We start from the raw sequence: 21,419 nt of genomic DNA on the forward strand, positions 1-21,419 counted from the left end.
TGTGGGGTTTTGGCGTATTGTGGGGTTGTTGCGTGTTGTGGGGTTATGGTTGTGTGATATATAGTGAGGTTGTGGCATGTTTTGGGGTTGTTGCGTGTTTTGGAGCTGTGGCATGTTGTGGGGTTGTGGCAAGTTTTGGCGCTGTGACATGTTGTAGGGTTGTGACATGCTGTGGGGTTGTGGCATGTTGTAGGGTTGTGGCATATGTTGTAGGGTTGCTGCATGTTATTGGGTTGTTGCGTGTTGTGGCGCTGTGACATGTGGGGATGTGGCATGTTGTGGGGTTGTGGTATATTGGGGTTGTGGCGTGTTATGGGGTTGTGGAATGTTGTGGGGTTGTTGCGTGTTGTGGGGTTGTGGCGTGTTGTGGCGCTGTGAGATGTTGTGGGGTTGTGGCATGTTGTCGGGTTGTGGCATTTTGTGGGGTTGTGGCGTGTTGTGGGGTTGTGGCATGTTTTGGGGTTGTGGCATGTTGTGGGGTTGTTGCGTGTTGTGGGGTTGTAGCGTGTTGTGGCGCTGTGACATGTTGTGGGGTTGTTACGTGTTATGGGGTTGTGGCGTGTGGTGGGGCTGTGGCATGTTGAGGGTTGTGGCTTGTTGTGGTATTGTGGTGTGTTGTGGGGGTTGTAGCATATTGTAGGGATGTGGCATGTTTTGGGGTTGAGACGTGTTGTGGGGTTGTGGCGTGTTGTGGTGTTTTGGCATGTTGTGGGGGTTGTCGCGTGTAGTGGAGTTGTGACATGTTGTTGGGTTGTGGCATGTTGTAGGGTAGTGATATGTTGTGGGGTTGTGGCATGTTGTGGCGCTGTGACATGTTGTGGCATGTTGAGGCGTTGTGACATGTTCTGGGGTTGTAGCATGTTGTGGGGTTGTGGCATGTTGTGGGGTTGTGGCATGTTGTGGGGTTGTGGCATGTTGTGGGGTTGTTGCGTGTTGTGGGGCTGTGGCGTGTTACGGGGTAATGGCTTGCTGTGGGGTTGTGGCATGTTGTTGGGTTGTGGCATGTTGTGGGGTTGTGGCGTTTTGACAAGTTGGGGGGTTGTGGCATGTTGTGGGGTTGTGGTGTCTTGGGGGGTTGTGGTGTGTTGTGGGGTTGTTGCGTGTTGTGGGGTTGTCACGTGTTGTGGGTATAAGGATTATAAGTATATAATCATGTATAATATACATGATTATATACTTATTTATTTTTTTATTTAAATTTTTATTTATGATATAGGGCCTTGGATGTGTTGTATCATTAAATAAGTTATTATACAGTAAATTGGATTTGTACTGTATTTATGTTTGATAACATTGTTAAACTCGTATTTAAATATCCACTGCATAGTAATACAGGTAGATTTGGCTCACCTTCTTACTTGGTCTTACTTTCCTTCAGTCTTCCTTTTGTCCTGATCCTATTTACTCTGTGATAGTGTAGTCATCTATTTATAAACATGCTTAAACCATCTACATACTGTGCTTCTTCCTTTTATTTTTCCATTACCCCTTTCTTTACTCTCATTATGTTTCTCATATTCTTACTTTTTCTTATTCCACATGAAGGCCTTAAATTATGTTTACTGCATATTGTTCTTTTAATTCTAAAATTAGAAGGGTACCTGATGGTGCCTGTTAGGTCTGCACCCCTCCCCACATCCCTGCTCTTCTCTTCCCTCTCTTCACATCCACCCTTCTTCTCTCAACCCATTCTCCTAATAGAGCTTCACATTTTGATGCGTAATTTACCTAAGGCCAAAAATTGTCATACTAAAAAATGGCAGCGGCTTGCGAAATTGACATACTGTCCCGTTTTCTGCTTTGGTTCCTCTGGTAGGTTAAGATAAGGGCAGTTTAGAACGACAGTTTCCTGACGTTGGGAAACCTTAGGAGAATGGGCTGCTTCTCTCCCCCTCTCCCAACATCCACTCCCTCCTCTCTAACCCCCCTGCCCCCTAATTTTTAGGGATCCGGTCGGCCGAGCGGACAGCACGCTGGACTTGTAATCCTGTGGTAATGGGTTTGATCCCAGGCGCCGGCGAGAAACAATGGGCAGAGTTTCTTTCACCCTATGTCCCTGTTACCTAGCAGTAAAATAGGTACCTGGGTGTTAGTCAGCTGTCACGGGCTGCTTCCTGGGGGTGGAGCCCTGGTCGAGGACCGGGCCGCGGGGACACTAAAAAAAGCCCCGAAATCATCTCAAGATAACCTCAAGAAGGTAAGAAAACTTTGAGAGGAAAGCAGACTTAACATAAGAATATCCTTTTTTTATTACTAAACACGGAATTTTGGTAACAAAATACACTATTTAAATGTTTCTATAAAGAAACTATTGATATTAATGCAGCATCAATAAAAATATAAAAAACACGTAACCTTTAGTGAAATTTCAAATTAATGGTTTTAATTTGTTTAATAACGCTGCCTGGATTAAGGCAGCGTCTGGGATCCTCTCGGACGTAGGTTCGAACCCTAATCACGGTGGTAGACGAGGTTCGAAGACTCGCTAAATATACAAATCCCTTTGGATTTGTTCATTTAATGGCTTTAAATAATTTTTTTTCCTATGGATTATGATACATATAGAAAGATCCATTGGATCTGGCCGTCAGAAATTTAGTACTATTGCCAATGATTTTTGTTATGCTAATGATCTAGTTCTACTCACGTTAGTCTGAGAGGCTGTAGAAAACATTTCAAATATATGAACGAAATGGTGCAGAATACTGCCTGTAAGTCTGATGTAGATTAATTGCATCCGCAAGTCTTGAATGTTTCAAGACCCCTATCTAGGTCGTCTTCAGGATTATTTTGAATAGTCTTCCGAGTTTATTTTCCTCTCAATTTTCGTATAGTCGGCAATATTTGAATAATATTTTTTTATGCTGAAGACGATTTGCTTCTGTAATTATCTATTCTTTTGTTTATAATATATATAAATGATTTAGATTTAGGTTTGAGTAGCAACATCTGCAAATTTGCCGAGAATACAAAAATCGATTCTGGTTTTCTGGCCGATGAGAAGAATAGTATGCTGGAATTGTTTGGCTTGAGTTTTTCATTCTTTTAAATAACTTCATTCAAACAAATTCATCACTCTGTACTCTTTCTCGCCAATTAACTTCTTCCAGTGAAACTGCTTTCTTTCTAACTTTTGTAAAATTGATGAAAATGAAAGATTGATTAAAAAGATAGAGGCTCACAAACATTATGCCTTTTGCCGAACAAGTCATGCGTCTAACTATCGACCAATTAGCCTAACGTCTATTGTGGGAAAGTTACTCGAATCTATAATAGCAAATAAAATTCTTCATCTTGAAAAACATAAATTAATAATTGAGTCGCAACATGGTTTTATAAATGGCCGTTCATGTTTAACAAATTTGTTATCTTTTTATTCTAGCATAGTTGAGGCAGTTGATAGTGGTAAGGAGTGTGATGTTGTGTACCTCGACTTTAGCAAAGCTTTTGATACAGTGCCACATGAAAGACTGATTAAAAAGATAGTCTCACGGTATTGGGGGTGCTATATTAAGCTGGATTAGGGCTTGACTATACCAAAGGAAACAGAGAGTTAGTATAAATGGAATCAAGTCAGAGTGGGAAAATGTTGTAAGTTGAGTGCCTCAAGGCTCTGTCCTGGGACCTCTGTTGTTTATAATATATATAAATGATTTAGATTCAGGTTTGAGTAGCAACATTTGCAAATTTGCCGATGATACGAAAATCGGTAGGGAAATTAATTCGGAAGAGGACTCACTATCACTTCAAGTTGATCTAGATAGAGTTCTGAAATGGTCAAAGGATTGGCAGATGCAGTTTAATGCTGATAAATGTAAAGTTCTGAGGTTAGGTAATGATGATAGAGTTACAAGATACGAGCTAGATGGTGTTGAGATTGCGAAAGGGATCTGGGAGTTATGATTAGTAAGAATTTAAAAGAAAACGATCAATGCATAAATGTTCGTAATAAGGCAAATCGGACACTTGGATTTATTAATCGCAGCGTTAGTAACAAGACACCTGGTGTGGTTCTCAAGCTATATCTTGTTCTAGTTAGGCCCCATTTGGATTATGCAGTTCAGTTTTGGTCGCCATATTATAGAATGGATATAAATTCACTTGAACGTGTCCAGCGTAGGATGACTAAGTTAATTCCCCAAATTAGAAATCTTTCATATGAAGGAAGATTAACAAAGCTTAAGTTGCATTCACTGGAAAGGCGAAGAGTTAGGGGTGACATGATAGAGGTTTACAAGTGGGTGAATGGACATAACAAAGGGGATATTAATAGGGTATTAAAAGTATCAACACAAGACAGAACACGAAACAATGGGTATAAATTGGATAAGTTTAGATTTAGGAAAGACTTGGGTAAATACTGGTTCAGTAACAGGGTTGTTGATTTGTGGAACCAATTACCGCGTAACGTGCTGGAGGTGGGGTCCCTCGATTGTTTCAAGCGCGGGTTGGACAAGTACTTATTTAAGAATATTCTAAACAAAGCACAGGAACGTAGTATACCATACAAATTGAATAGATCGTATACTAATGACCCAAAGTGGATAACAAAGAATTTGAAGAACCTTATAGGTAAAAAGAGAGCTTGGTACAAAAGGATTAAAAATGGGGAGGTCACTTTAGAACAGGAATTCGTACAACTGGTTAGAAATGTTAAAAAAGAGATAAGGAAAGCAAAAAGAAACTATGAAGTTCGCATAGCAGGGCAAGCAAAGACAAATCCTAAAGGGTTTTTTCAGTTATATCGTACTAAGACTAGGGAAAGGATAGGTCCATTAAAAACTGAGACAGGTCAAATAACAGATAGTGATGAAGAGATGAGTAGTATTTTTAATAAATATTTTGTATCTGTATTTACTAAAGAGGAACTTAACAATATGCCTTCAGCCGAACAAGTCTATGTGGGTGGGGACGAGGACAGGTTGACGAGTTTAGCAGTTACCAGGGAGGATGTTCTTAAACAAATAGTAAAACTCAAACCAAACAAATCCCCAGGGCCGGATGAAGTGTTTGCTAGGGTGCTTAAAGAATGCAAAGAGGAGCTTTGTGACCCACTGTCAACCATATTTAATAAATCAATAGAGTCAGGCAGAGTGCCAGAGTTTTGGAAAGTTGCTAATGTGATACCAGTTTTTAAGAAAGGAGATAGATCACTTGCGTCTAACTATCGACCAATTAGCCTAACGTCTATTGTGGGAAAGTTACTCGAATCTATAATAGCAAATAAAATTCGTCTTCATCTTGAAAAACATAAATTAATAATTGAGTCGCAACATGGTTTTATAAATGGCCGTTCATGTTTAACAAATTTGTTATCTTTTTATTCTAGCATTGTTGAGGCAGTTGATAGTGGTAAGGATTGCGATGTTGTATACCTTGACTTTAGCAAAGCTTTTGATACAGTGCCACATGAAAGACTGATTAAAAAAATAGAGTCTCATGGTATTGGGGGTGCTATATTAAGCTGGATTAGGGCATGGCTATACCAAAGGAAACAGAGAGTTAGTATAAATGGAATCAAGTCAGAGTGGGAAAATGTTGTAAGTGGAGTGCCTCAAGGCTCTGTCCTGGGACCTCTGTTGTTTATAATATATATAAATGATTTAGATTCAGGTTTGAGTAGCAACATTTGCAAATTTGCCGATGATACGAAAATCGGTAGGGAAATTAATTCGGAGGAGGACTCACTATCACTTCAAGTTGATCTAGATAGGGTTTTGAAATGGTCAAAGGATTGGCAGATGCAGTTTAATGCTGATAAATGTAAAGTTCTGAGGTTAGGTAATGATGATAGAGTTACAAGATACGAGCTAGATGGTGTTGTGATTGCGAAGTCGGATTGCGAAAGGGATCTGGGAGTTATGATTAGTAAGAATTTAAAACAAAAGGATCAATGCATAAATGTTCGTAATAAGGCAAATCGGACACTTGGATTTATTAATCGCAGCGTTAGTAACAAGACACCTGGTGTGGTTCTCAAGCTATATCTTGCTCTAGTTAGGCCCCATTTAGATTATGCAGTTCAGTTTTGGTCGCCATATTATAGAATGGATATAAATTCACTTGAACGTGTCCAGCGTAGGATGACTAAGTTCATTCCCCAAATTAGAAATCTTTCATATGAAGAAAGATTAACAAAGCTTAAGTTGCATTCACTGGAAAGGCGAAGAGTTAGGGGTGACATGATAGAGGTTTACAAGTGGATGAATGGACATAACCGGGGGGATATTAATAGGGTATTAAAAGTATCAACACAGGACAGAACACGAAACAATGGATATAAATTGGATAAGTTTAGATTTAGGAAAGACTTGGGTAAATACTGGTTCAGTAACAGGGTTGTTGATTTGTGGAACCAATTGCCGCGTAACATTGTGGAGGTGGGGTCCCTCGATTGTTTCAAGCACGGGTTGGACAAGTATATGAGTGGGATTGGGTGGTTATAGAATAGGAGCTGCCTCGTATGGGCCAATAGGCCTTCTGCAGTTACCTTTGTTCTTATGTTCTTATGTTCTTATGTTCTTATGTATATGAGTGGGATTGGGTGGTTATAAATAGGAGCTGCCTCGTATGGGCCAATAGGCCTTCTGCAGTTGCCTTTGTTCTTATGTTCTTAAATCCCAGGTCCGGATGAAGTTAAAGCGTGGGTTGGACATGTATATGAGTGGGATTGGGTGGTTATAGATAGGAGCTACCTCGTATGGGCCAATAGGCCTTCTGCAGTTACCTTGGTTCTTATGTTCTTATCATAAGAACATAAGAACATAAGAACAAAGGTAACTGCAGAAGGCCTACTGGCCCATACGAGGCAGCTCCTATTCTATAACCACCCAATCCCACTCATATACTTGTCCAACCCGCGCTTGAAACAATCGAGGGACCCCACCTCCACCACGTTACGCGGCAATTGGTTCCACAAATCTACAACCCTGTTACTGAACCAGTATTTACCCAAGTCTTTCCTAAATCTAAACTTATCCAATTTATACCCATTGTTTCGTGTTCTGTCCTGTGTTGATACTTTTAATACCCTATTAATATCCCCCTAGTTATGTCCATTCCCCCACTTGTAAACCTCTATCATGTCGCCCCTAACTCTTCGCCTTTCCAGTGAATGCAACTTAAGCTCTGTTAATCTTTCTTCATATGAAAGATTTCTAATTTGGGGAATTAACTTAGTCATCCTACGCTGGACACGTTCAAGTGAATTTATATCCATTCTATAATATGGCGACCAAAACTGAACTGCATAATCTAAATGGGGCCTAACTAGAGCAAGATATAGCTTGAGAACCACACCAGGTGTCTTGTTACTAACGCTGCGATTAATAAATCCAAGTGTCCGATTTGCCTTATTACGAACATTTATGCATTGATCCTTTTGTTTTAAATTCTTACTAATCATAACTCCCAGATCCCTTTCGCAATCCGACTTCGCAATCACAACACCATCTAGCTCGTATCTTGTAACTCTATCATCATTACCTAACCTCAGAACTTTACATTTATCAGCATTAAACTGCATCTGCCAATCCTTTGACCATTTCAAAACCCTATCTAGATCAACTTGAAGTGATAGTGAGTCCTCCTCCGAATTAATTTCCCTACCGATTTTCGTATCATCGGCAAATTTGCAAATGTTGCTACTCAAACCTGAATCTAAATCATTTATATATATTATAAACAACAGAGGTCCCAGGACAGAGCCTTGAGGCACTCCACTTACAACATTTTCCCACTCTGACTTGATTCCATTTATACTAACTCTCTGTTTCCTTTGGTATAGCCATGCCCTAATCCAGCTTAATATAGCACCCCCAATACCATGAGACTCTATCTTTTTAATCAGTCTTTCATGTGGCACTGTATCAAAAGCTTTGCTAAAGTCAAGGTATACAACATCGCAATCCTTACCACTATCAACTGCCTCAACAATGCTAGAATAAAAAGATAACAAATTTGTTAAACATGAACGGCCATTTATAAAACCATGTTGCGACTCAATTATTAATTTATGTTTTTCAAGATGAAGACGAATTTTATTTGCTATTATGGATTCGAGTAACTTTCCCACAATAGACGTTAGGCTAATTCGTCGATAGTTAGACGCAAGTGATCTATCTCCTTTCTTAAAAACTGGTATCACATTAGCAACTTTCCAAAACTCTGGCACTCTGCCTGACTCTATTGATTTATTAAATATGGTTGACAGTGGGTCACAAAGCTCCTCTTTGCATTCTTTAAGCACCCTAGCAAACACTTCATCCGGCCCTGGGGATTTGTTTGGTTTGAGTTTTACTATTTGTTTAAGAACATCCTCCCTGGTAACTGCTAAACTCGTCAACCTGTCCTCGTCCCCACCCACATAGACTTGTTCGGCTGAAGGCATATTGTTAAGTTCCTCTTTAGTAAATACAGATACAAAATATTTATTAAAAATACTACTCATCTCTTCATCACTATCTGTTATTTGACCTGTCTCAGTTTTTAATGGACCTATCCTTTCCCTAGTCTTAGTACGATATAACTGAAAAAACCCTTTAGGATTTGTCTTTGCTTGCCCTGCTATGCGAACTTCATAGTTTCTTTTTGCTTTCCTTATCTCTTTTTTAACATTTCTAACCAGTTGTACGAATTCCTGTTCTAAAGTGACCTCCCCATTTTTAATCCTTTTGTACCAAACTCTCTTTTTACCTATAAGGTTCTTCAAATTCTTTGTTATCCACTTTGGGTCATTAGTATACGATCTATTCAATTTGTATGGTATACTACGTTCCTGTGCTTTGTTTAGAATATTCTTAAATAAGTTATATATTGAATCCACATCGAAATCCCCATTTAAGTCACCTATCGCTGGGTTCATGTCTCGCTCCAAGACCGGCCCACACCCCATACCCAAGCCTTTCCAATCAATTTGACCCAAAAAATTTCTTAGGCTATTAAAATCAGCTTTTCGAAAATCTGGCACTTTAACAGAATTTTCTCCTACTGGTCTATTCCATTCTATGCTAAATCTGATTTCTTTGTGATCACTGCTCCCTAGCTCACTCCCTATTTCGATGTCATTAATTTGCGTTTCCCTGTTAGTTAACACTAAATCTAAAATATTATTTTCCCGTGTTGGTTCCTTAATGTGTTGCGTAAGAAAGCAATCGTCAATTAATTCTAGAAAATCTTCTGCTTCACTATTCCCTGTTTTGTTCACCAGTTTATTCCGCTAAAATTAAAGTCACCCATGACATAAATACTGTTAGATCTAGATGCTCTAGATATTTCATCCCATAGATGCTTTGCTTCCATTCTGTCTAAATTTGGTGGCCTATATATTACTCCTATTATAATATTATTAGCTTTTTCGTTTAATTCAATCCAAATAGTTTCTGTGTGTGGCTCTGTTTTGATTCCCTCTTTGAGACTACATTTCAAATTGTCCCTAACATATATGGCTACTCCACCTCCTCGTCTAATATATCTATCTGTGTGGAATAGTTTAAATCCATATATTTGATATTCAGCTAATAGTTCTCTATTTTCTACATTCATCCACGTTTCGGTAAGTGCAATAATATCTATTTTTTCTGTGCAGACAAGAGCATTTAATTCGTTAATTTTATTTCTTAGACTTCTACTGTTAGTGTAATATACCCTAAGTGAATTGTTATTTTGCGGACCTTCTCTTTCCCTGATCGTTTTGCCAATTCCTTTCTCCCACAAACACATACTTTTATTACCTCCTTCCTCCAAATCAATTCCCATACCTCTATCTACTAACAGTTTAAACCCAAACAAACACCTCTAACCACTTCTTCTAGCGAGTTCGCAACAGCAACAACCCCAGCTCTCGATAGATGCACCCCATCACGAGCATACATTTCATTTCTTCCATAGAAGTGTTCCCAGTTGTCTATGAAAGATATTGCATTTGATTTGCAATATCTTTCCAGCCGGCAATTGACACCAAGTGCCCTCGATATCCATTCATTTCCCACTCCCTTTCTTGGAAGAATGCCACATATGATCGGGATTCCTCCCTTGCTCCTAACTAACTCTATGGCTGTTTTATACCTCTGAATCAGTTCCTCACTCCTGACTCGACCAACATCATTTCCTCCCACGCTAATGCAAATAATGGGATTGTTCCCATTACCAGCCATAATATCATTCATGTTGTTTATAATATCACCAATGCCAGCTCCGGGATAGCAAACCCTTAACCTGTTCCTCCTATCTCTAGCACAAAACGTTCTATCCAAATACCTTATCTGGGAATCTCCCACAACTAATGTTTGCTTAGGTACTTCCTTTACTTTCTGAGGGGCCTGCGCTTCCTTTCTCTTCGTTGCTTTCCCTTTTGCGCGATCCACAGTCTCTCCACAGCACTCGTCCTCCAAAACGTCAAATGAATTTGAAGTTGCTATGGCGTTTGAAGGCGGCTTTATCAAAGTCTTCTTAAGGCCCCTGTCTTTCGCAACTCTCCAAGACGAGGTCCCTTTACTGCTGGTCTCCTCCTTCGTTACTTCTCGTTGTTTTTTAAGCTGACGCACCTCCTCCCGCAGAGAGTCCAACTCTGTCCTCAGGGCTCCCACTAGAGTCACCAGGTCCTTCACTACAACTTCCATATTGCTATGATAATATAACAACACTCAGGAGCTCCGGTTAACACAACCTCTCACTGTGACTTCACCTGACCGACTGTCTATCCAAAGTGAATTGTTATTTTGAGGCCTTTCTCTTTCTCCGATCATTTTGCCAATCTCTTTCTCCCCCAAACACATACTTTTAATACCTCCTTCCTCCCTATCAATTACCATACCACTATCTAATAACAGTTTAAACCAAAACAAATGCCTATAACCACTGGTTATAGGCATTTTTTTCCCCTGCCCACCTTCGTCACTCTCAGGACTTCATAGAAAGACTGCGCCTGCAACCCTCTTGTAAAATGCTTAGTCTTGATGTCGACTCTCTGTTCACTAATGTTCCGCTCGATGACGTCCTCTCTTTCCTCAGACAGAAGGCGTCAGAGGGTCTCCTTCCTCTCCCACTTCCCACTGACGTTTTCCTCGATCTCATTAGACTCTGTGTTGAATCTAACTCTTTCTCTTTCAACGGTAAATATTACACTCAAACTTTCGGTGTCGCTATGGGTTCCCCTCTCTCCCCTGTTCTTGCTAATTTCTACATGGAATACTTCGAAACTGTTCTTCTTCCTTCTATTGATACTCGTCCCTCTCTCTGGCTTCGCTATGTTGATGACATTTTTGCTTTATGGCCTCATGACCTTAATCTTTTCCAGCCTTTCCTCGCCTCTCTTAACAATCTGGCTCCTTCTATCCATTTCAAAGTTGAGTGGGAATCTAATTCCCTCCTTCCTTTTCTTGATGTTCATGTTCACAGCTCTGTGTCTGGGTTCTCTTTCTCTGTCTACCGTAAACCCATGCATAGTGGCATGTACATTCACTTCTTTTCCTACCATCCTCTTTCTGTTAAGAAAAGTGTCCTCGTCTCTCTTCCTCCGCGCTCTACGCATCAGCGACCCTCAGTTTCTTGATTCTGAAATTGCCTTTATCTACAAATCATTCTCTCGCCTTGGTTATCCTTTGCATTTCATCAACTGTGCCCACTCTCAAGCTAAACGAAATTTCTTTCATCCTAAACCTGCTTCCAACACTGGTAGCACTGTACTATGCCTTCCCTTCATATCTGAACTCAAAACTTTTACCAATACCTTTCGTCCTCTTGACATTAAACTCGCCTTTCGACAAACTAACACACTTCGTAGCAATCTAGTTCACACTGCTCCTCCTGCTTCTAATGCTGCTGGTGTCTACTCTATTTCCTGTTCATCTTGTCCTCTCCAATACTTTGGCGAAACTGGCCGTACACTGAATGACAGACTTAAAGAACACAAGAGAAGTGTTATGTCTGCAGACACTAACAATGCTCTCTTCTGCCATGTGAGGGATTCTAATCATCCCATTTATTGGTCTTCCTCCAAAATAATCTTTCCTGCCTCTACTCTACACAGACGCCGTCTTGTAGAAGCGGCTCTTATTAACAATGTACCCAACATGAACTTGAGTCCTGGCTTTGTTGCTGTGGACTCTTCCCTTTCACAGTATATACTCAAATGCTCTAATCTTTCTAACATAAGCTTTCCCCCTTCCATTTCTGTCTTTCTCTTTCCCTTTCTTTCTCTCTTCTCCCCTTTTTCTGTTCATTGTCTTCTACGCTCCCTTGCTATCCTCTTCTTATTCCTATTACTATCTCCTTCGGTGGTTATAATAGGAGCTGCTTCGTATGGGCCAATAGGCCTGCTGCAGTTCTCATTACTACTATCCCCTACACCTGACTTTCCTCCTCAGCTCTCTCTTGCCTATTTAATGCCTGTCCCTACCTGTCCTCATCACAATCGACTTGAGAATGGTCCAGGACGGACCGAAACGTCGTCGTCCCTTCAATTTCTAGTGTGTGGTCTGGTCAACATACTTCAGCCACGTTATTGTGACTCATCGCCTGCAACCACTGGTTCCAACGAGTTCGCAACAGCAACAACCCCAGCCCTCGATAGATGCACCCCATCACGAGCATACATATCACTTCTTCAATAGAAGCGTTCCCAGTTGTCTATGAAAGATATTGCATTTGATTTGCAATATCTTTCCAGCCGGCAATTGACCCCAAGTGCCCTCGGCAAGCATTCATTCCCAACGTTCTTTCTTGGAAGAATGCCACATATGATCGGGATTCCTCCCTTGCTCCTAACTAATTCTAGGGCTTTGCTAAATTTCTGTATCAGTTCCTCACTCCTAACTCGTCGTCACTGTGACTTGAATCGATAATAGTAAATACCATTCCGTTTCATCTTGAAAAACATAAATTAATAAACGAGTCAACATTTGCTGTATTTTTATTCCAGCATAGTTGAGGCAGTTGATAGTGTTAAGGTTTGCCATGTTGTGTACCTTGACTTTAGCAAAGCTTATGAAACAGTGCCACATAAAAGACTGATTAAAAAAATAGAGACTCAGGGTATTGGGGGTGCTATATTAAGTTGGATTAGAGCATGGCTATTCCAAAGGAAACAGAGAGTTAGTATAAATGGAGTTAAGTCAGAGTGGGATAATGTTGTTAGTGGAGTGCTTCAATACTCTGTCCTGGGATCTCTTTTGTTTATAATATATATAAATGATTTAGATTCAGGTTTGAGTTGCAACATCGGCAAATTTGCCGAGGATACAAAAATCGGTTGGAAAATTAACACGGAAAAAGACTCACTATCACTTCAAGTTGATCTAAATAGGGTTTTGAAATGGTCAAAAGATTGGCAGATGCAGTTTAATGCTGATAAATGTAAAGTTCTGAGGCTAGGTAATTATGATAGAGTTACAAAATACGAGCTAGATGGTGTTGAGATTGCGAAGTCGGATTGCGAAAGAGATCTGGGAGTTATGATTAGTAAGAATTTAAAACCAAAGGATATATGCATGAATGTTCGTAATAAGCGAAATAGGACACTGGGATTTGTTAATCGAAGAATGATTAACCTGTTGTTGTTCTTCAGCTATATATTGCTCTAGTTAGGCCCCATTTAGATTATACAGTTCAGTTTTGGTCGCTGTATTATAGAATGGATAAAAAATCATTTGAACGTGTCTAGCGTAGGATGACTAAGTTAATTCCCCCAATTAGATGTCTTTTATATGAATAAAGATTAACAAACCTTAACGTGCATTCACTGGAAAGGCGAAGAGTTAGGGGTGACATAATAGATGTTTACAAGTGGATGAATGTACACAACATAGGGGATATTGATAAGGTATTAAAAGTATCAACACAAGTCAGAACACGAAACAATGGGTATAAATTGGATAAATTTTGATTTAGGAAAGACTTGGGTGATTCTGATTGATACTGATTCAGTAACAGGGTTGTTGATTTGTGGAACCAATTACGGCGTAACGTGGTTGAGGTGGGGTCCCCTCGATTGTTTCAAGCGTGGGTTGGACATGTATATGAGTGGGATTGGGTGGTTCTAAAGAGGAGCTGCCTCGGATGGGCCAATAGGCCTTCTGCAGTTGCCTTTGTTCTTATGATACAGGTTTGCAAGTGGATGAATAGATATAACAAAAGGGATAGTAGTTGGGTATTAAAGGTATCAACATAAGACAGAACACGAAACAATGAGTATAAATTATATATGTTTAGATTTAGGAAAGACCTGGGTAAATACTGTTATGGTAACCGGTTTGTTGAGTTGTGGAACCAATTACCGCATAACGTAGTGGAGGTGGGATCCCTCGATTGGTTCAAGCGTGGGTTGGACATGTATATGAGTGGGATTGGGGGATTATAAATAGGAGCTGCCTTTTATGGGCCAATAGGCCTTCTGCAGTTACCTTTATAATTAAGATTTTTATTATGTTATAACTGGGTGGCTATGAATAGGAACTGGTTCGTATAGGCTTTCTGCAGTTACCTTTATTCTTTTGTTCTTTTCTAGGTTCGTAGAAAAAAATGAGGGTTCGTGCGTAGGTTCGAACCCTCATTACGGCCTTTGTGGATTTGTTCATATCATAATTATGTTATGTCCGTTCATCACTTGTATACCTCTTACCTCATCGACGTTGATAACAAATGCGATATCAATAAGGTAATAAAAACATCAACACAAGACAGAACACGAAACAATTGGTATAAATTGTATAAGTTTAGGTTTGGCAAAGACCTGGGTAAATACTGTTAATGCATTGTTGTTTATTTGTTGAACAAATTACCGCGTAACGTAATAGAAGTATTATCCCTTGATTGCTTCAAGTGTAGGTTAGAATGAGTTTGGGTGGTTATAAATAGGAGCTGCCTCGTATGGGCCAACAGGCCATCTCCAGTTACCTTTATTCATATGATCTTATAAGGTTACCAACAATTTTGCAAGATATCTGAACATTTTCATTTGCAGCTAAATGCTAAGGAAATTACTAACCAGAAAAATTTAAATAGTTTTGGCAACTGCTCGCCACCTCACCTCGGTCCACATAAAAGAAAGGTAGCGTTCAATTATCATCCTTGGAGCAGTCGCTAAAGGCAAAGGACTCAACATAACTTTAAACTGGATCCCATCCCATATTGGAATCCCATTAAATGAAAAAGCTGATGAAATTGCTAAATTAGCAACTCGTCATCCAGTGATACATAAAACAATTCAACCCAGCCTAGAGAACATAAAAAACATCATCACCAAAAAACTCTCACCTCTCAACAAAGCCTACCTGCACCAGAGAATAGCTGAAGGTTCGCCATCTGCAACATGGTATCTACAGGCTACCAAATTAGAAAGGTTAAATATCCCAAAAGGAATCCACAGGGAAATAGCAGTTAGGTTATATAGACTACGTCTAGGTTACAGATGCAACTGGGAGATTGGTGAACCCCGACAGAGAGAGTGCATCTTCTGCCAAACTGTCACAGAAACGCCATTACTTCACTATCTACTGTAATGTGAAGCAACCAATGACCTTAGAAGAGCTTTAAGAGTTCCTGAATCATGCAGTGGCCACCCTGAAGCCATCAACATAGCCACTCTCCTGGTCAACAAAGGTGTCCAGCAGCTGGACACCCTCATAAAGACTGTGAAGCAGTATCCTCCACCGCGATAACAGCTTGATGGTTAAAAGCGACCTCAGAATACTGAGAAAAAACAAAATTGTACCACTTACGGGCTATTCATGCCCGTGCCACCTCTTGGGTGGCTAAATCTTTATCAACCAATCAATTATCATCCAGTACAACCGACGAAACCTCTAGAACGAAGTTGTGACATCCAAAGTTCAACAATGGCAATCTACAGATGCAACTGGGAGATTGCAATAATATTCACTGTCTAGTCAGTGTTTACAACTGTTTATTTGCTGTTTTCAACGATAGTACCTAATGAGGCCACGAAAACCGAAAAAAGAAAAGGCAGGTTTGTTAAACGGGAAATTGAATTATCTGAAGACCCAAACTCTTTTTTCAAGTTACATTCTGATTTGAAGGAAACATTCCAGCCGCAGTTGCAGCTCTTGCTCCCTAACATTCCTACTGAGGTTATGAAGGGCGCTGACTCTTTCCAGATTCTCAACTACATGAGAATGAAAAATGAAGGGACCAAACGTCAACGCGAAATCGTTTCTGGTGTTCTGGCCGATGAGAAGAATAATATGCTGATTGATAAACCCATTAATATTCCAAATTTCATGACTGAAGAGCAACTAAATAAAATAAACAACTAAATAAAGGCGCACGAAAGAGCTTTAATAAATATGCTCGTTAACACTCGGAATGAGTTTATGAAACACCCAGACTACAACCAGCAGTCGGTGGATACAATTACAGATTTGCTGCATAAGTATGTGCCGATTAAGGACCAATTTGGTCGCTCGATGAGACTTACTGAAATACTGTACATTGTGAAACATGGTGCCAAACGTACGCTGCCAAACTAATTTTAAACGAATTTAAAATAATCCTTTCGCTATTATTATTAAAAAGTGCTAATCGTGCAAACAACCCGGCTTTGTTAAATATTTTAAGCATGATGTACTTACAAAGTGATACGAAGATACCGAGAATTAGTTTACAATTAATGAAAATAATTTTGGAACCTGACAATGGGTTCCAACTAGCATCCTGATATAATCATGTATTTGCAATAACTATGTTATGTTTCTTATGTTCTTCAAATTGCATTAAAGTTATTTGTCCTTAAATATTTTGTAAAGTGTTCTTTGGTTAAATATATTAAATAAAACTTAATATTCTTCCAGTTTATTAATTGTTCCTACAATATGGCAAATTAGATGCATTGTTATTCCTTAATAAGCTCGAAAACTTAATAGACATGAGAAAATGCAAATTTAAGCTCGGGTCGGGGTTCATTTATATATGAATGCCATTGCATATTCCATGAAATCTGTCCTTGGAACTGTTTGTGTGGATTGAAACCCTTAGATGATTGAGCTGTAGGAATGAGTCAATAAAAGCGTGTGTTAACAGGGAAATAGATAAGGTGCGGCAAGTCTCCATACAACACACACCTCTGTTCTAATCACCGTTCCTCTATCTACAGCGCAACGCAACAAGCACCTTGGTAGCTCCGATCATCCTCAACATAAACGCGTTCACCAACATCAGCACTGGTGCAGTCATCGGGAGGACAAACCCTTCATGCAAAAAATGCATTGAACTCCAACAATGGCAAATATCCGTGGTGGTTCTAGTGGCAAACTCCTTCAAACGTTTATGTATCAAATTTGCCATTTAGCCTCACCAATACAGATCTACATAAAATTTTTGAGATGTTTGGAAAACTTGTGAGAGTGACAATTCCTCGAGATAAGAATACTAGAAAGAGCCGTGGCGTTGCCCTCATGTTGTATTTGACTCGTGAGGAGGCTCAAGCCTGTGTGAGAGGGACAGATGGCTGTGAAATGTTTGGCCGCAATTTGTAGGCCAAACGGACTTGCTCCAGAATTTATAAGAAGACGCGAATATCTTGATAAGTCCAGGTGTTATGAATGTGGAGAAGGTGGTCATTTAAGTTATTCCTGCTCAAAAATTCTCCTTGGGGAAAGAGAACCAGTGAAGAAAAAAAGAATTTGAGGGCTTGCAAAAGTCCGAGATATTAGAAGCTAGTGATGATGATGACGCAGGTGACCAAGAGATAAACTTTGAAGGTGAATCATTGAGTGGAGCTATTAGGTATCAGCAAGAGCTACGTGAGGCAGAGGAATTCCAAAGCAGAATGGCTACTGGAGAATTTCTTAAATGTGAACCGCAAGTTCATCAAGCAAAGATAAAACAATCAAGTTATCTTCAGTGATGAAGAAGAATTGAGATACAGTAGAATTTCTGAATATTTGCATTAGATTACTGTACAGTATATACAATTTTTTGACAACAAAAGTATATAACATGATTATATACTTATTTATTTTTTTTATTTAAATTTTTATTTATGATGTAGGGCCTTGGATGTGTTGTATCATAAATAAGTTATTATACAGTAAATTGGATTTGTACTGTATTTATGTTTGATAACATTGTTAAACTCGTATTTAAATATCCACTGCATAGTTTACAGGTAGATTTGGCTCACCTTCTTACTTGGTCTTACTTTCCTTCAGTCTTCCTTTTGTCCTGATCCTATTTACTCTGTGATAGTGTAGTCATCTATTTATAAACATGCTTTAACCATCTAAATACTGTGCTTCTTCCTTTTATTTTTCCATTACCCCTTTCTTTACTCTCATTATTCATTATTTGGATTCATCAGTCGGTCAGGTGAAGTCACAGTGAGAGGTTGTGTTAACCGGAGCTCCTGAGTGTTGTTATATTATCATAGCAATATGGAAGTTGTAGTGAAGGACCTGGTGACTCTAGTGGGAGCCCTGAGGACAGAGTTGGACTCTGTCTTGGACCTCGTCTTGGAGAGTTGCGAAAGACAGGGGCCTTAAGAAGACTTTGATAAAGCCGCCTTCAAACGCCATAGCAACTTCAAATTCATTTGACGTTTTGGAGGACGAGTGCTGTGGAGAGACTGTGGATCGCGCAAAAGGGAAAGCAACGAAGAGAAAGGAAGCGCAGGCCCCTCAGAAAGTAAAGGAAGTACCTAAGCAAACATTAGTTGTGGGAGATTCCCAGATAAGGTATTTGGATAGAACGTTTTGTGCTAGAGATAGGGGGAACAGGTTAAGGGTTTGCTATCCCGGAGCTGGCATTGGTGATATTATAAACAACATGAATGATATTATGGCTGGTAATGGGAACAATCCCATTATTTGCATTAGCGTGGGAGGAAATGATGTTGGTCGAGTCAGGAGTGAGGAACTGATTCAGAGGTATAAAACAGCCATAGAGTTAGTTAGGAGCAAGGGAGGAATCCCGATCATATGTGGCATTCTTCCAAGAAAGGGAGTGGGAAATGAATGGATATCGAGGGCACTTGGTGTCAATTGCCGGCTGGAAAGATATTGCAAATCAAATGCAATATCTTTCATAGACAACTGGGAACACTTCTATGGAAGAAATGAAATGTATGCTCGTGATGGGGTGCATCTATCGAGAGCTGGGGTTGTTGCTGTTGCGAACTCGCTAGAAGAAGTGGTTAGAGGTGTTTGTTTGGGTTTAAACTGTTAGTAGATAGAGGTATGGGAATTGATTTGGAGGAAGGAGGTAATAAAAGTATGTGTTTGTGGGAGAAAGGAATTGGCAAAACGATCAGGGAAAGAGAAGGTCCGCAAAATAACAATTCACTTAGGGTATATTACACTAACAGTAGAAGTCTAAGAAATAAAATTAACGAATTAAATGCTCTTGTCTGCACAGAAAAAATAGATATTATTGCACTTACCGAAACGTGGATGAATGTAGAAAATAGAGAACTATTAGCTGAATATCAAATATATGGATTTAAACTATTCCACACAGATAGATATATTAGACGAGGAGGTGGAGTAGCCATATATGTTAGGGACAATTTGAAATGTAGTCTCAAAGAGGGAATCAAAACAGAGCCACACACAGAAACTATTTGGATTGAATTAAACGAAAAAGCTAATAATATTATAATAGGAGTAATATATAGGCCACCAAATTTAGACAGAATGGAAGCAAAGCATCTATGGGATGAAATATCTAGAGCATCTAGATCTAACAGTATTTATGTCATGGGTGACTTTAATTTTAGCGGAATAAACTGGTGAACAAAACAGGGAATAGTGAAGCAGAAGATTTTCTAGAATTAATTGACGATTGCTTTCTTACGCAACACATTAAGGAACCAACACGGGAAAATAATATTTTAGATTTAGTGTTAACTAACAGGGAAACGCAAATTAATGACATCGAAATAGGGAGTGAGCTAGGGAGCAGTGATCACAAAGAAATCAGATTTAGCATAGAATGGAATAGACCAGTAGGAGAAAATTCTGTTAAAGTGCCAGATTTTCTAAAAGCTGATTTTAATAGCCTAAGAAATTTTTTGGGTCAAATTGATTGGAAAGGCTTGGGTATGGGGTGTGGGCCGGTCTTGGAGCGAGACATGAACCCAGCGATAGGTGACTTAAATGGGGATTTCGATGTGGATTCAATATATAACTTATTTAAGAATATTCTAAACAAAGCACAGGAACGTAGTATACCATACAAATTGAATAGATCGTATACTAATGACCCAAAGTGGATAACAAAGAATTTGAAGAACCTTATAGGTAAAAAGAGAGCTTGGTACAAAAGGATTAAAAATGGGGAGGTCACTTTAGAACAGGAATTCGTACAACTGGTTAGAAATGTTAAAAAAGAGATAAGGAAAGCAAAAAGAAACTATGAAGTTCGCATAGCAGGGCAAGCAAAGACAAATCCTAAAGGGTTTTTTCAGTTATATCGTACTAAGACTAGGGAAAGGATAGGTCCATTAAAAACTGAGACAGGTCAAATAACAGATAGTGATGAAGAGATGAGTAGTATTTTTAATAAATATTTTGTATCTGTATTTACTAAAGAGGAACTTAACAATATGCCTTCAGCCGAACAAGTCTATGTGGGTGGGGACGAGGACAGGTTGACGAGTTTAGCAGTTACCAGGGAGGATGTTCTTAAACAAATAGTAAAACTCAAACCAAACAAATCCCCAGGGCCGGATGAAGTGTTTGCTAGGGTGCTTAAAGAATGCAAAGAGGAGCTTTGTGACCCACTGTCAACCATATTTAATAAATCAATAGAGTCAGGCAGAGTGCCAGAGTTTTGGAAAGTTGCTAATGTGATACCAGTTTTTAAGAAAGGAGATAGATCACTTGCGTCTAACTATCGACCAATTAGCCTAACGTCTATTGTGGGAAAGTTACTCGAATCTATAATAGCAAATAAAATTCGTCTTCATCTTGAAAAACATAAATTAATAATTGAGTCGCAACATGGTTTTATAAATGGCCGTTCATGTTTAACAAATTTGTTATCTTTTTATTCTAGCATTGTTGAGGCAGTTGATAGTGGTAAGGATTGCGATGTTGTATACCTTGACTTTAGCAAAGCTTTTGATACAGTGCCACATGAAAGACTGATTAAAAAAATAGAGTCTCATGGTATTGGGGGTGCTATATTAAGCTGGATTAGGGCATGGCTATACCAAAGGAAACAGAGAGTTAGTATAAATGGAATCAAGTCAGAGTGGGAAAATGTTGTAAGTGGAGTGCCTCAAGGCTCTGTCCTGGGACCTCTGTTGTTTATAATATATATAAATGATTTAGATTCAGGTTTGAGTAGCAACATTTGCAAATTTGCCGATGATACGAAAATCGGTAGGGAAATTAATTCGGAGGAGGACTCACTATCACTTCAAGTTGATCTAGATAGGGTTTTGAAATGGTCAAAGGATTGGCAGA

General features: G+C 39.3%; 1 pseudogene; it reads left to right on the forward strand.

The window, feature by feature from the left end:
* LOC123749943 (zinc finger CCHC-type and RNA-binding motif-containing protein 1-like) overlaps window positions 1-17,906 on the forward strand; it is a 167,831-nt pseudogene extending 149,925 nt beyond the window's left edge.
* The last annotated feature ends 3,513 nt before the right edge of the window (window positions 17,907-21,419 follow it).

Source organism: Procambarus clarkii, chromosome 7 (genome assembly GCF_040958095.1).
Source record: "Procambarus clarkii isolate CNS0578487 chromosome 7, FALCON_Pclarkii_2.0, whole genome shotgun sequence".
Lineage (NCBI taxonomy): Eukaryota > Metazoa > Arthropoda > Malacostraca > Decapoda > Cambaridae > Procambarus > Procambarus clarkii.